The sequence below is a fragment of the Schistocerca gregaria genome, unplaced genomic scaffold (genome assembly GCF_023897955.1).
Source record: "Schistocerca gregaria isolate iqSchGreg1 unplaced genomic scaffold, iqSchGreg1.2 ptg000920l, whole genome shotgun sequence".
In the NCBI taxonomy this organism is placed as follows: Eukaryota; Metazoa; Arthropoda; class Insecta; order Orthoptera; family Acrididae; genus Schistocerca; species Schistocerca gregaria.
In genome coordinates this window covers 202,501-215,000 of record NW_026062277.1, presented here as the reverse complement: position 1 = coordinate 215,000, position 12,500 = coordinate 202,501, and the positions used below count along the sequence as shown (strand labels likewise).

Below are 12,500 nucleotides of genomic sequence, written 5' to 3'. Positions count from 1 at the left end.
AATACTTACGACTTTGTTGATAGCGTCAGATGTTGACTTCCGAGCTCGGAATCCGTATTGCGAATCACTCATTCCACGTAGGACTCTATGACTAGACAGTCTAGAGACCAGCAGCTTCTCAAATGTCCTTCCCAAGACGTCCAGGAGACAGATAGGTCGGTAGGATTTGGGCATCATTGGATCCTTATCAGGAGCCTTTTTGATAATAATAACTTCTGCCGTCTTCCAGCAGGTTGGGAAGACCTGTGTTTCCATACATCTGTTGTAAATTTTCGTAAGGCCCGGAGCCAGTTTGTTTGCAATGCATTGCAGAACTTCTGCAGGAATTGCATCCGGCCCCGGGGCCTTGCACTTTGCAAAGGAGCGAATAGCTGCCTTCACTTCCTCGATGGAGTAGGGGTACACCTGTACGTTGTTGTGGTAGTGTAGCTGGTCTTGCCGTCTTATTTCCTGCTGCATCTCGGTGTCTGTGTCAGGTCGATCGTCTGGGAGGAGCACCCTCAGTAGCTCCTCAGCGGTCTCTGACCAGTCCTGTGTCATTCTGTCTGTGTCACCGACTCGTACAGTCGAGAGATGCATTGGTGAATGGATTTTTTCTCTTACTATTTTGTATGGTGTACCCCATGGATCCAAAGTCAGGTGAGACTTTACAAAATCCTCCCAGCTCCGCTGGCGGTGTTGTCGGAGAGTCTCCTTGAAGAGCCATTTCCTTCTCCTATACTGGGCAAGATGGTAGTGCCGTTCCTCCTGGGTGAAGGACCTTTGATAGCTGCTTCGTGCTCTTCTCATAGACTGCCTGAGCCGGGTGAGCTCTGGAGTCCATGGAGAAGTCGCTTTTCGTATGAAGCGCCTTCGCGTTGGTATTGCCGCGGCCAGAGCCGCCCTGATTGAGACAATTAAGGCCCCTACGGCCTCCTCCACTTCAAAAGGACCGTCTCCCAGCTCCGGAGGATGAAATTCCGCCTCCAACAGGTCCCAGTCTGCTCTCCCGTAGTCGTACTGCATTGTCCACCCCTCTGGCACATGCTCCACTTGTGATGCTATCGTAAATTCAATAGCGTTATGATCACTGGTGGTAATGTTGTCATTGACCTGCCAATTTTGAATAGTATTCACAATGTTTGTTGTACAGAGCGTGACATCAATAAAGGACGCTGCCCCAGCTCTGCTCCTGTAGGTAGGAGGGTTGCCGGGGAGATTTACAACATTTAAATTATGTTCCATAATTATATCTTCCAGTGCCTGTCCTCTTTGATCTTGAACTTGGCTGTGCCATAGGGGGGATTTTGCGTTACTGTCCATTGCTATTATTATTGCTTTGCCTGCTAGGGCTCGCAATACTGTAGATAACTGCCCAAGATAAATATTGATTGGATCCCTGTATTGACAGTATATATTGATTATATACCAAAATGTATTATAAAAGTTTATCTCCACAACCGTTACATGGGAGGTGCAATACTGTGTCAAGACAGTGGTTTTAATTAACTTGTTGTAAATGACAATTGCTGACATGGGATTTGGACCCATTGATATTACCTGGGCAGTGACGGGAAAGCCTGTGACCTTGCCGGAGGCAGAGCTTGGCTCTTGAATTAGCATAACATCGATGTTCTTTTCTTCCGCTATCTTTCGGAGCTCCTGAGTTACGAGGGAGCTCCTCATAGCATTTATTTGCAGGACTTTTATCTTAGTCCGGATGTCTGGTGTAGAAATGGCTATCAGGCCATACCTGGGCAGGATCAAAACCAATCCTGCCGTGCATCTTGACCATGTTTTTATAGGTCTTGTCAATATCAAACTCCCGACCCCGTCTGATATATAATTTTGACACTAAGTCTTGTAATTTTTCGAAGTCTGTGGGAATATTTAACGCGGCAAGATGAATACAGTCTGCATCCTCCAGTGCCGGGAATGTGACCTTCTCTCCGCGAGGATGCCCGACCCTCACCAGCTGCCTCAGAGCCGCGTTTAGGGCTGTGGGTTCCTCCAGTCTTGACAGTCTTAACGTTTCCTCACAAATGGTGTATGTGTCTCCTGGTGGACACTGAGTGTACATTTTTCCAACTTGAATTGTTTCAACGTCCTCTTGCGTCATTTTTGGAGTCTGCTGGTGCTCTGCTGCAGAGACTGGCGCGGCAGCCGACGACGACTCCGCCCCCGAGGACGAGCGGGAACCCCCGCTCCCGGCGGATGAAGCCGCCCCGCCGGTCACCGTCACCTCCCGGAAGCCTAGATGACCCCTCCCTGTGGCCAGGAAACCCCCGACCTGACAGGAGAAATCCGTCGACTCCGGCCGCTCTGTCGGAACAGGAAGTGTGTAGGTCTCTCCCTCCTTGCGCGTGAGAAAGCCCCCACTCTGTGAAGAGGTAGACTCCAAGTTGGTCTGCTCGGTCGCCGGATCTCCTGGAGGACTCCTCCTAATGGCCAGGAAGGACCCAACCTGGCAGGAGAAGTCCCGCGTCTCCGGTTGCACGTCTGGAACTAGGACAGAATAGACCTTCCACTCCTCCTCTCGCTCGTCGACCACCGAGGGCAGAGATTCCTGTGATTCCTTGAGCTTCCGCCACCGACCTGCATCTCGCAACTGTTTGCTCGGTGATTTTCGAGTGACTCTATAGCGCGTTGCCATAGTCTGTCCTCTGTATGAGCCGCTGTATCATTATTTTATAGGTTGCACACTCCTTACCGGGAGTGTTGCAGGTGCGTTTCCGGTATTTACAAGGGATGCAGGTGGGCGTTTCTTTGTCGCACTTTGTTTTGTCATGCTTTTCGCTTCCACAATTCCCACATACTGGGTTTAGGAAGCTACAGTATTTTGCAACATGTCCGTAATCGTGACATTTGGTACATTTAGCAAGGGCAGTATAGTCCTTGACGGATATTGCATTATAGCCTACGTATAGTCTATTGGTTGTAATGATCTGTTTACGCAATTCCGGTGACACTTCAATGGCATGGTGCACAGTGTTTCTGTCACGAGGACCTGCCTTGAAGCGGACCTTGAATTGTTCTATGAATTCTTCGCGAGTCATTTTGTCCTCAAAATTCTGTGCGTAAACACAGTCAGCCACGTCGTCCTGGGTCATATATGATGGTACATCGTACATCATCATAAGTGGCCTTCGCTTTCTGGGCTTTTCGCATGTAAATGACTCCTGAATTTTAGTATTGTTCATTAGTTTGTCACTGTCCTCAGTAGAGGCCAGTTCGACTATCAATACGTTTTTTGTAGTCCTTATCTGATTTATTTTGATTTTATCTACTCTAGGGTTTATACTCTTTTCAAACTTGGCTTTTGCCGTTTTGACATCGTCCCCTTTCTTGGGCTTTATGAAGACTGTTGGGACAGCTTTCTGTACGTTCTGCTTTATCGTATCTTGCACCGTACGTTTTGTCGTGATTGGTGCTGCCGCAACTGCAGCATAAGACTTCTGGGGCTTTGCCGCCTCTTTTCTAAGGCGGTCATTTTCCGCCTTTATCTCTTCATATTGCCCCTCGAGCTTGGCATGCGCCAGAGCCCAGTTGGCAACTTCCTCTTTGATCACCCTGATTTGATCTGCGGTGATCTTTCCATGTTTAACGCTTCGGTCTAGAAGCCGAAGAAAATGGGCGTGTCGCTCCATGACGGAGACGTTTGATCTTGCATCGAATGGAGCGTCTTGCTCCAATAGCGCCGTATCACTCTCCACGTTTTCTGCCATCATTGATTGAATTGAAGAGTGATAAATTGGAGGCCCGTCTCTTACCCCGGACCGGCCTCTCTGGCATGGGGGGGGGCAAATTGCAGCTCGCTCACCAGTCCCGCCCCTTGACCAAGAGCTTTAAGAGCTGCTGGGTTTAACACGCCGTTTCCAGCGCACTAGTCCCCTTCCACAACCACATCACTGGGGATTTCACCCGTCCCTCCCCGGCAAATGCCCACCGCATTCCGGAGAGGCGGATTCACCTCTCGGCCTTCGCCCCCTACTCGGCCGAGTTCCCACCTAAAGGCCAAGAACCCAGTCCTACCCAGGTGCTGGGTCGGTCCCCCAGACTTTCGGGGGTCTGGCCCCATCTAACCTAGCCGGGGACATGTCACCATGCCCCGGCTTGACGGAGCATGTCCGGGACATCCCGTTCACGGCGATGAGCCTTTGCCGGCTCGGGCCGTGATCCCTCCCCAGCGAATGTGGCCGTGGGGTTTGCAGAGCTGAGATGTTGTTTGCCCTGCGAGGGACAGATCTTGTGTCCCTTGCGACGCAGCTTCCCCTGCGCCATGCACCCTTTGCTTTCGCCTTGGGTTGGGGGACCATTTAACGTCGTCCAGGACGTGAGGAACTGCAGCAGCCAGACCGCAGGGCCCCAGGATCGTCGTGAGACTTACCCTCATACCCTCGCCCAGCCGCCGCGCTCAACTCAGGAGAGACAGGTGGTGTGTCTCTCGTTACGCAGCTTCCCCTGCGCCACGCACCCTTTGCTTTCGCTTGGGTTGGGGGCACTTAACGTCTTGCCGCGACGGGAGTTTTACGTCCTACCTTGACACACGACAACCCTCACAAATCCACAGCCCAGAGATGTTGGAGGTGGTAGCTGGGTCTTATATTGTGGAGTTTGACATCATCGAGACGGTGCGGCACTCAAGCCCGAGTTACGTTCCCCAGGGGGGTCTCCACACGTACCGGGGGATCATGACCGACCATGTCTCACCCACCGCTTTTGCTAATTAACGGTGGGGATAGCGGGAATCTCGTTAATCCATTCATGCGCGTCACTAATTAGATGACGAGGCATTTGGCTACCTTAAGAGAGTCATAGTTACTCCCGCCGTTTACCCGCGCTTGCTTGAATTTCTTCACGTTGACATTCAGAGCACTGGGCAGAAATCACATTGCGTCAACACCCGCTAGGGCCATCGCAATGCTTTGTTTTAATTAGACAGTCGGATTCCCCCAGTCCGTGCCAGTTCTGAGTTGATCGTTGAATGGCGGCCGAAGAGAATCCGCGCACCCGCGCGCCCCCGGAGGAGCACGCTAAGGCGGACGCGGCCTCGCAGCAAGGAAGATCCGTGGGAGGCCAAGGCACGGGACCGAGCTCGGATCCTGCACGCAGGTTGAAGCACCGGGGCGCGAACGCCGCGCAGGCGCGCGCATCCTGCACCGCCGGCCAGCACGAGGCCAACCAACGGCGAGAGCAGACCACGCCCGCGCTAAACGCCCGCACTTACCGGCACCCCTACGGCACTCACCTCGCCCAGGCCCGGCACGTTAGCGCTGACCCACTTCCCGACCAAGCCCGACACGCCCCGATCCTCAGAGCCAATCCTTATCCCGAAGTTACGGATCCAATTTGCCGACTTCCCTTACCTACATTATTCTATCGACTAGAGGCTCTTCACCTTGGAGACCTGCTGCGGATATGGGTACGAACCGGCGCGACACCTCCACGTGGCCCTCTCCCGGATTTTCAAGGTCCGAGGGGAAGATCGGGACACCGCCGCAACTGCGGTGCTCTTCGCGTTCCAAACCCTATCTCCCTGCTAGAGGATTCCAGGGAACTCGAACGCTCATGCAGAAAAGAAAACTCTTCCCCGATCTCCCGACGGCGTCTCCGGGTCCTTTTGGGTTACCCCGACGAGCATCTCTAAAAGAGGGGCCCGACTTATATCGGTTCCGCTGCCGGGTTCCGGAATAGGAACCGGATTCCCTTTCGCCCAACGGGGGCCAGCACAAAGTGCATCATGCTATGACGGCCCCCATCAACATCGGATTTCTCCTAGGGCTTAGGATCGACTGACTCGTGTGCAACGGCTGTTCACACGAAACCCTTCTCCGCGTCAGCCCTCCAGGGCCTCGCTGGAGTATTTGCTACTACCACCAAGATCTGCACCGACGGCGGCTCCAGGCAGGCTCACGCCCAGACCCTTCTGCGCCCACCGCCGCGACCCTCCTACTCGTCAGGGCTTCGCGGCCGGCCGCGAGGACCGGCCATGACTGCCAGACTGACGGCCGAGTATAGGCACGACGCTTCAGCGCCATCCATTTTCAGGGCTAGTTGCTTCGGCAGGTGAGTTGTTACACACTCCTTAGCGGATTCCGACTTCCATGGCCACCGTCCTGCTGTCTTAAGCAACCAACGCCTTTCATGGTTTCCCATGAGCGTCGATTCGGGCGCCTTAACTCGGCGTTTGGTTCATCCCACAGCGCCAGTTCTGCTTACCAAAAGTGGCCCACTTGGCACTCCGATCCGAGTCGTTTGCTCGCGGCTTCAGCATATCAAGCAAGCCGGAGATCTCACCCATTTAAAGTTTGAGAATAGGTTGAGGTCGTTTCGGCCCCAAGGCCTCTAATCATTCGCTTTACCGGATGAGACTCGTACGAGCACCAGCTATCCTGAGGGAAACTTCGGAGGGAACCAGCTACTAGATGGTTCGATTAGTCTTTCGCCCCTATACCCAGCTCCGACGATCGATTTGCACGTCAGAATCGCTACGGACCTCCATCAGGGTTTCCCCTGACTTCGTCCTGGCCAGGCATAGTTCACCATCTTTCGGGTCCCAACGTGTACGCTCTAGGTGCGCCTCACCTCGCAATGAGGACGAGACGCCCCGGGAGTGCGGAGGCCGCCGCCCCGTGAAGGGCGGGGAAGCCCCATCCTCCCTCGGCCCGCGCAAGGCGAGACCTTCACTTTCATTACGCCTTTAGGTTTCGTACAGCCCAATGACTCGCGCACATGTTAGACTCCTTGGTCCGTGTTTCAAGACGGGTCGTGAAATTGTCCAAAGCTGAAGCGCCGCTGACGGGAGCGATTATTCCGCCCGAGAGCATCCCGAGCCAACAGCGGCGCGGGTCCGGGGCCGGGCCAGGTAGGTCCGTCATCCGGGAAGAACCGCGCGCGCTTGCCGGGAGCCCGAGCGCCCAAAGGGGCGAATCGACTCCTCCAGATATACCGCCGAGCAGCCAGCCAGGACACCGGGGCTCTGCCCAACAGACGCGAACCGAGGCCCGCGGAAGGACAGGCTGCGCACCCGGGCCGTAGGCCGGCACCCAGCGGGTCGCGACGTCCTACTAGGGGAGAAGTGCGGCCCACCGCACACCGGAACGGCCCCACCCCGCGGCGAGTGGAAAGGCAACCGGACACGACCCCGCCGCGGATTGCTCCGCGCGGGCGGCCGGCCCCATCTGCCGAGGGCGGGGGCCAGTGGCCGGATGGGCGTGAATCTCACCCGTTCGACCTTTCGGACTTCTCACGTTTACCCCAGAACGGTTTCACGTACTTTTGAACTCTCTCTTCAAAGTTCTTTTCAACTTTCCCTCACGGTACTTGTTCGCTATCGGTCTCGTGGTCATATTTAGTCTCAGATGGAGTTTACCACCCACTTGGAGCTGCACTCTCAAGCAACCCGACTCGAAGGAGAGGTCCCGCCGACGCTCGCACCGGCCGCTACGGGCCTGGCACCCTCTACGGGCCGTGGCCTCATTCAAGTTGGACTTGGGCTCGGCGCGAGGCGTCGGGGTAGTGGACCCTCCCAAACACCACATGCCACGACAGGCGGCAGCCTGCGGGGTTCGGTGCTGGACTCTTCCCTGTTCGCTCGCCGCTACTGGGGGAATCCTTGTTAGTTTCTTTTCCTCCGCTTAGTAATATGCTTAAATTCAGCGGGTAGTCTCGCCTGCTCTGAGGTCGTTGTACGAGGTGTCGCACGCCACACCGCCAGCCGGCTGTGCACGCTACCGAGAAAGTACCGGTATGCGAACCGCCAGGCGACGGGCGCGCATCGCACGTTTAAGGAGACGCGGCCGGCCACACAGGCGACCACGACACTCCCACGTCTCCGAAGCGGGACAAACGCCGCGCGCTTCAGTATACGTAGCCGACCCTCAGCCAGACGTGGCCCGGGAACGGAATCCATGGACCGCAATGTGCGTTCGAAACGTCGATGTTCATGTGTCCTGCAGTTCACATGTCGACGCGCAATTTGCTGCGTTCTTCATCGACCCACGAGCCGAGTGATCCACCGTCCTGGGTGATCTTTTCCTTTTCAGTCTCCCACTGTCTCTTTCAAGACAGTAGCATTTGCGGGACTGAGGCGTCTGACGGCCCCTGTTCCACTATTTTTTTTGTGTCCAACGGCCTCACAGCCGATGGGCGTCGTACGGCTCCACACCGGAGCGGACAGGCACTCGGGCGAACGTCATTCAAAACCGGCGCCAGGCGCCAGGTACCGCAGGCCAGCCGCTCCAGAGCTTCAGCGCTCGTACCACACAACAACAACAACACTTCCGCTAGTTTTGAGAGGCACGCGTGGTTCCGCACGCGGCGCACGGCCACTGCCGTACAGGTAGCGTGTTGCGCGACACGACACGCACATCGAAAGACATGCAGTCTAGTCGGTAATGATCCTTCCGCAGGTTCACCTACGGAAACCTTGTTACGACTTTTACTTCCTCTAAATGATCAAGTTTGGTCATCTTTCCGGTAGCATCGGCAACGACAGAGTCGATGCCGCGTACCAGTCCGAAGACCTCACTAAATCATTCAATCGGTAGTAGCGACGGGCGGTGTGTACAAAGGGCAGGGACGTAATCAACGCGAGCTTATGACTCGCGCTTACTGGGAATTCCTCGTTCATGGGGAACAATTGCAAGCCCCAATCCCTAGCACGAAGGAGGTTCAGCGGGTTACCCCGACCTTTCGGCCTAGGAAGACACGCTGATTCCTTCAGTGTAGCGCGCGTGCGGCCCAGAACATCTAAGGGCATCACAGACCTGTTATTGCTCAATCTCGTGCGGCTAGAAGCCGCCTGTCCCTCTAAGAAGAAAAGTAATCGCTGACAGCACGAAGGATGTCACGCGACTAGTTAGCAGGCTAGAGTCTCGTTCGTTATCGGAATTAACCAGACAAATCGCTCCACCAACTAAGAACGGCCATGCACCACCACCCACCGAATCAAGAAAGAGCTATCAATCTGTCAATCCTTCCGGTGTCCGGGCCTGGTGAGGTTTCCCGTGTTGAGTCAAATTAAGCCGCAGGCTCCACTCCTGGTGGTGCCCTTCCGTCAATTCCTTTAAGTTTCAGCTTTGCAACCATACTTCCCCCGGAACCCAAAAGCTTTGGTTTCCCGGAGGCTGCCCGCCGAGTCATCGGAGGAACTGCGGCGGATCGCTGGCTGGCATCGTTTATGGTTAGAACTAGGGCGGTATCTGATCGCCTTCGAACCTCTAACTTTCGTTCTTGATTAATGAAAACATACTTGGCAAATGCTTTCGCTTCTGTTCGTCTTGCGACGATCCAAGAATTTCACCTCTAACGTCGCAATACGAATGCCCCCGCCTGTCCCTATTAATCATTACCTCGGGTTCCGAAAACCAACAAAATAGAACCGAGGTCCTATTCCATTATTCCATGCACACAGTATTCAGGCGGGCTTGCCTGCTTTAAGCACTCTAATTTGTTCAAAGTAAACGTGCCGGCCCACCGAGACACTCAACAAAGAGCACCCTGGTAGGATTTAAACGGGGTCCGCCTCGGGACGCGAAAGCACCCCTTCGGCTCGCCCCACCGGCAGGACGTCCCACGATACATGCCAGTTAAACACCGACGGGCGGTGAACCAACAGCGTGGGACACAAATCCAACTACGAGCTTTTTAACCGCAACAACTTTAATATACGCTATTGGAGCTGGAATTACCGCGGCTGCTGGCACCAGACTTGCCCTCCAATAGATACTCGTTAAAGGATTTAAAGTGTACTCATTCCGATTACGGGGCCTCGGATGAGTCCCGTATCGTTATTTTTCGTCACTACCTCCCCGTGCCGGGAGTGGGTAATTTGCGCGCCTGCTGCCTTCCTTGGATGTGGTAGCCGTTTCTCAGGCTCCCTCTCCGGAATCGAACCCTGATTCCCCGTTACCCGTTACAACCATGGTAGGCGCAGAACCTACCATCGACAGTTGATAAGGCAGACATTTGAAAGATGCGTCGCCGGTACGAGGACCGTGCGATCAGCCCAAAGTTATTCAGAGTCACCAAGGCAAACGGACCAGACAAGCCAATCCGATTGGTTTTGATCTAATAAAAGCGTCCCTTCCATCTCTGGTCGGGACTCTGTTTGCATGTATTAGCTCTAGAATTACCACAGTTATCCAAGTAACGTGGGTACGATCTAAGGAACCATAACTGATTTAATGAGCCATTCGCGGTTTCACCTTAATGCGGCTTGTACTGAGACATGCATGGCTTAATCTTTGAGACAAGCATATGACTACTGGCAGGATCAACCAGGGAGCTGCGTCAACTAGAGCTGAGCAGCCGGCCGCCCGGGAGTGTGTCCCGGGGGCCCGCGCGAACACGCAAGCGTCCGCTCAATTATTCTGCAAACAGGAGGAGGCCGAGCTCCCCTGCACGATACACCTCGAAACCCTCTCAGGTCCCGGCGGCGCGCAGCGCCGTCCTAGGTACTTGGTCGGTTTCGAGAGAGGCGCAATCGCCCGGAGTTAGGCGAGTAGACGGTTTTAGTGCGAACACCCTTGCTCCCAACTGAGCTTGCCGCTGCCGACAGAGGCCCGGGAGCGTGCTGTCGTGGCATTGCCGGCGGGAGACAACACGCGCCACCTATGGTGACCGGCAGCTCCAACGCCAGCGCCACACAAGGGCAAAGCCCCACTTGGGTGCAGAAGCGAACTCTCCCAGCACAGCGCACGCGCCAACACGTCCGCACAACTGCGATACAAACCACCTGCGAGAACCGCTGGGGCGACCGAGCAGCAGACGGCGTCGCGGCGCCGAGTGCCAGGCGGCGGCGCATCCTCAACGCACACAGTCCTCAATCAGACCAGCACACTGCAGATGTCCACCGCGCTTCGCACCGGGCTCGGCTGAACCAACTTTGGCCGCCAGGCGCCGCGTGCAGGGTGCGCCGCAGCGTAGCTGCGCCGCCTGCCGGGCCCGTCGGCTGGCGCTCCTGCCACTCGGCGCCCCCCACCAGCCGGCTGTTGCGCGTGCGCCCACGCAGCGCGCGGCCAACACGCCGGGCGGCCCCCCTTCACCGGCCGGGAACAGTCCCACCAAGCCACCGCCGCGTATCGCTTCATACCCACATGGGCCTAGTCACGTGTGTGGATGTGGCGGGTACCGCTGAAACAACCGGTTAATAGCTGTACCGATCGTCGCCATCACAGATTCACCTCCAGCGTGAACAACCGCTCAACAACGGATTTCCAGTTCATTTGCGTATCTTGGGCAGTAAACGTAGATGTCCACCTACATTTGCGAATTCAACAATTCTTGCATGCCAGGATGTCATGTGTCACGACACGCTACATCAGACCACATACACACTGCGACATGTGCAGAAGAGAACACGTGGAAGGTGGCCCGCGCAAGTATGCGATGTCCCTTCCGCGATCCACTGTCAACCGGCATCTGCGGCATGTCCCAGATATGGAACGCGGTCCACCAGGGTAGCACTTTGTGTGAGGCAATACGACAAAGTCGGAATACACGCGTCACTACATCAGACGGCTCACGCTGACCTGACCTGACCTGACCTGACCTGACTCACCGCACCACCACCCCCAGCGACCCAGGGTGACATACAATGCGTTCGTACGTTCCTCCCACACGCCTCTACGGCGTACCACAGTGCAACCTAGCTGTTATTGGGAGACGAGACAAGTAGCATCGAGCACAACATATGGAAATTGAGATTCGACACCGTTGGGCACAGCCAGCGTACAGTCACACGTATCACACTACTTCACTCTGTACGTAACTACCGATGATCGGTACAGCGTGTGGGTTACGCGTACGACATCAGCGGACAATGGACACAGACCATACCACGACGTACACTGAGGGCGTCGACATCTGAATGCAACTGAACAGCTGCGAGGCTCATTTAACACTCACACGCCAGACCGACCAGCTTGAGAGGACAGAGACACAAAGAGGGGGACAGAGGGGGGGGGGGGCCGATATAGTCCTATTGCAGTACAATTGACAGTGGATAGCGGGAATATGTGGAAAGTAAGCAACACTCGCAAGACATCTACATGAGGATAACAACGACACCAGAGATTCCGAGCAGTGAACTATGTTAGGCAAAGGGACAACGTGGGTTAGGTTAAGGGACAACGTGGGTTAGGTTAAGGGACAACGTGGGTTAGGTTAAGGGACAACGTGGGTTAGGTTAAGGGACAACGTGGGTTAGGTTAAGGGACAACGTGGGTTAGGTTAAGGGACAACGTGGGTTAGGTTAAGGGACAACGTGGGTTAGGTTAAGGGACAACGTGGGTTAGGTTAAGGGACAACGTGGGTTAGGTTAAGGGACAACGTGGGTTAGGTTAAGGGACAACGTGGGTTAGGTTAAGGGACAACGTGGGTTAGGTTAAGGGACAACGTGGGTTAGGTTAAGGGACAACGTGGGTTAGGTTAAGGGACAACTTGAGTTAGGTTAAGGGACAACTTGAGTTAGGTTAAGGGACAACTTGAGTTAGGTTAAGGGACAACTTGAGTTAGGT

At 55.0% G+C, this 12,500-nt stretch overlaps 2 non-coding genes and 1 pseudogene across 2 annotated transcripts; all 3 read right to left on the bottom strand.

Moving 5' to 3' along the window:
- Window positions 1-4,677: 4,677 nt before the first annotated feature.
- On the bottom strand, window positions 4,678-7,665 carry LOC126325350 (large subunit ribosomal RNA; annotated as a pseudogene).
- A 188-nt stretch (window positions 7,666-7,853) lies between these two features.
- On the bottom strand, window positions 7,854-8,008 carry LOC126325360 (5.8S ribosomal RNA). The gene has a single exon (XR_007560046.1). It is a non-coding gene; the product is annotated as a 5.8S ribosomal RNA (ribosomal RNA).
- A 365-nt stretch (window positions 8,009-8,373) lies between these two features.
- On the bottom strand, window positions 8,374-10,266 carry LOC126325384 (small subunit ribosomal RNA). The gene has a single exon (XR_007560069.1). It is a non-coding gene; the product is annotated as a small subunit ribosomal RNA (ribosomal RNA).
- Window positions 10,267-12,500: the final 2,234 nt, after the last annotated feature.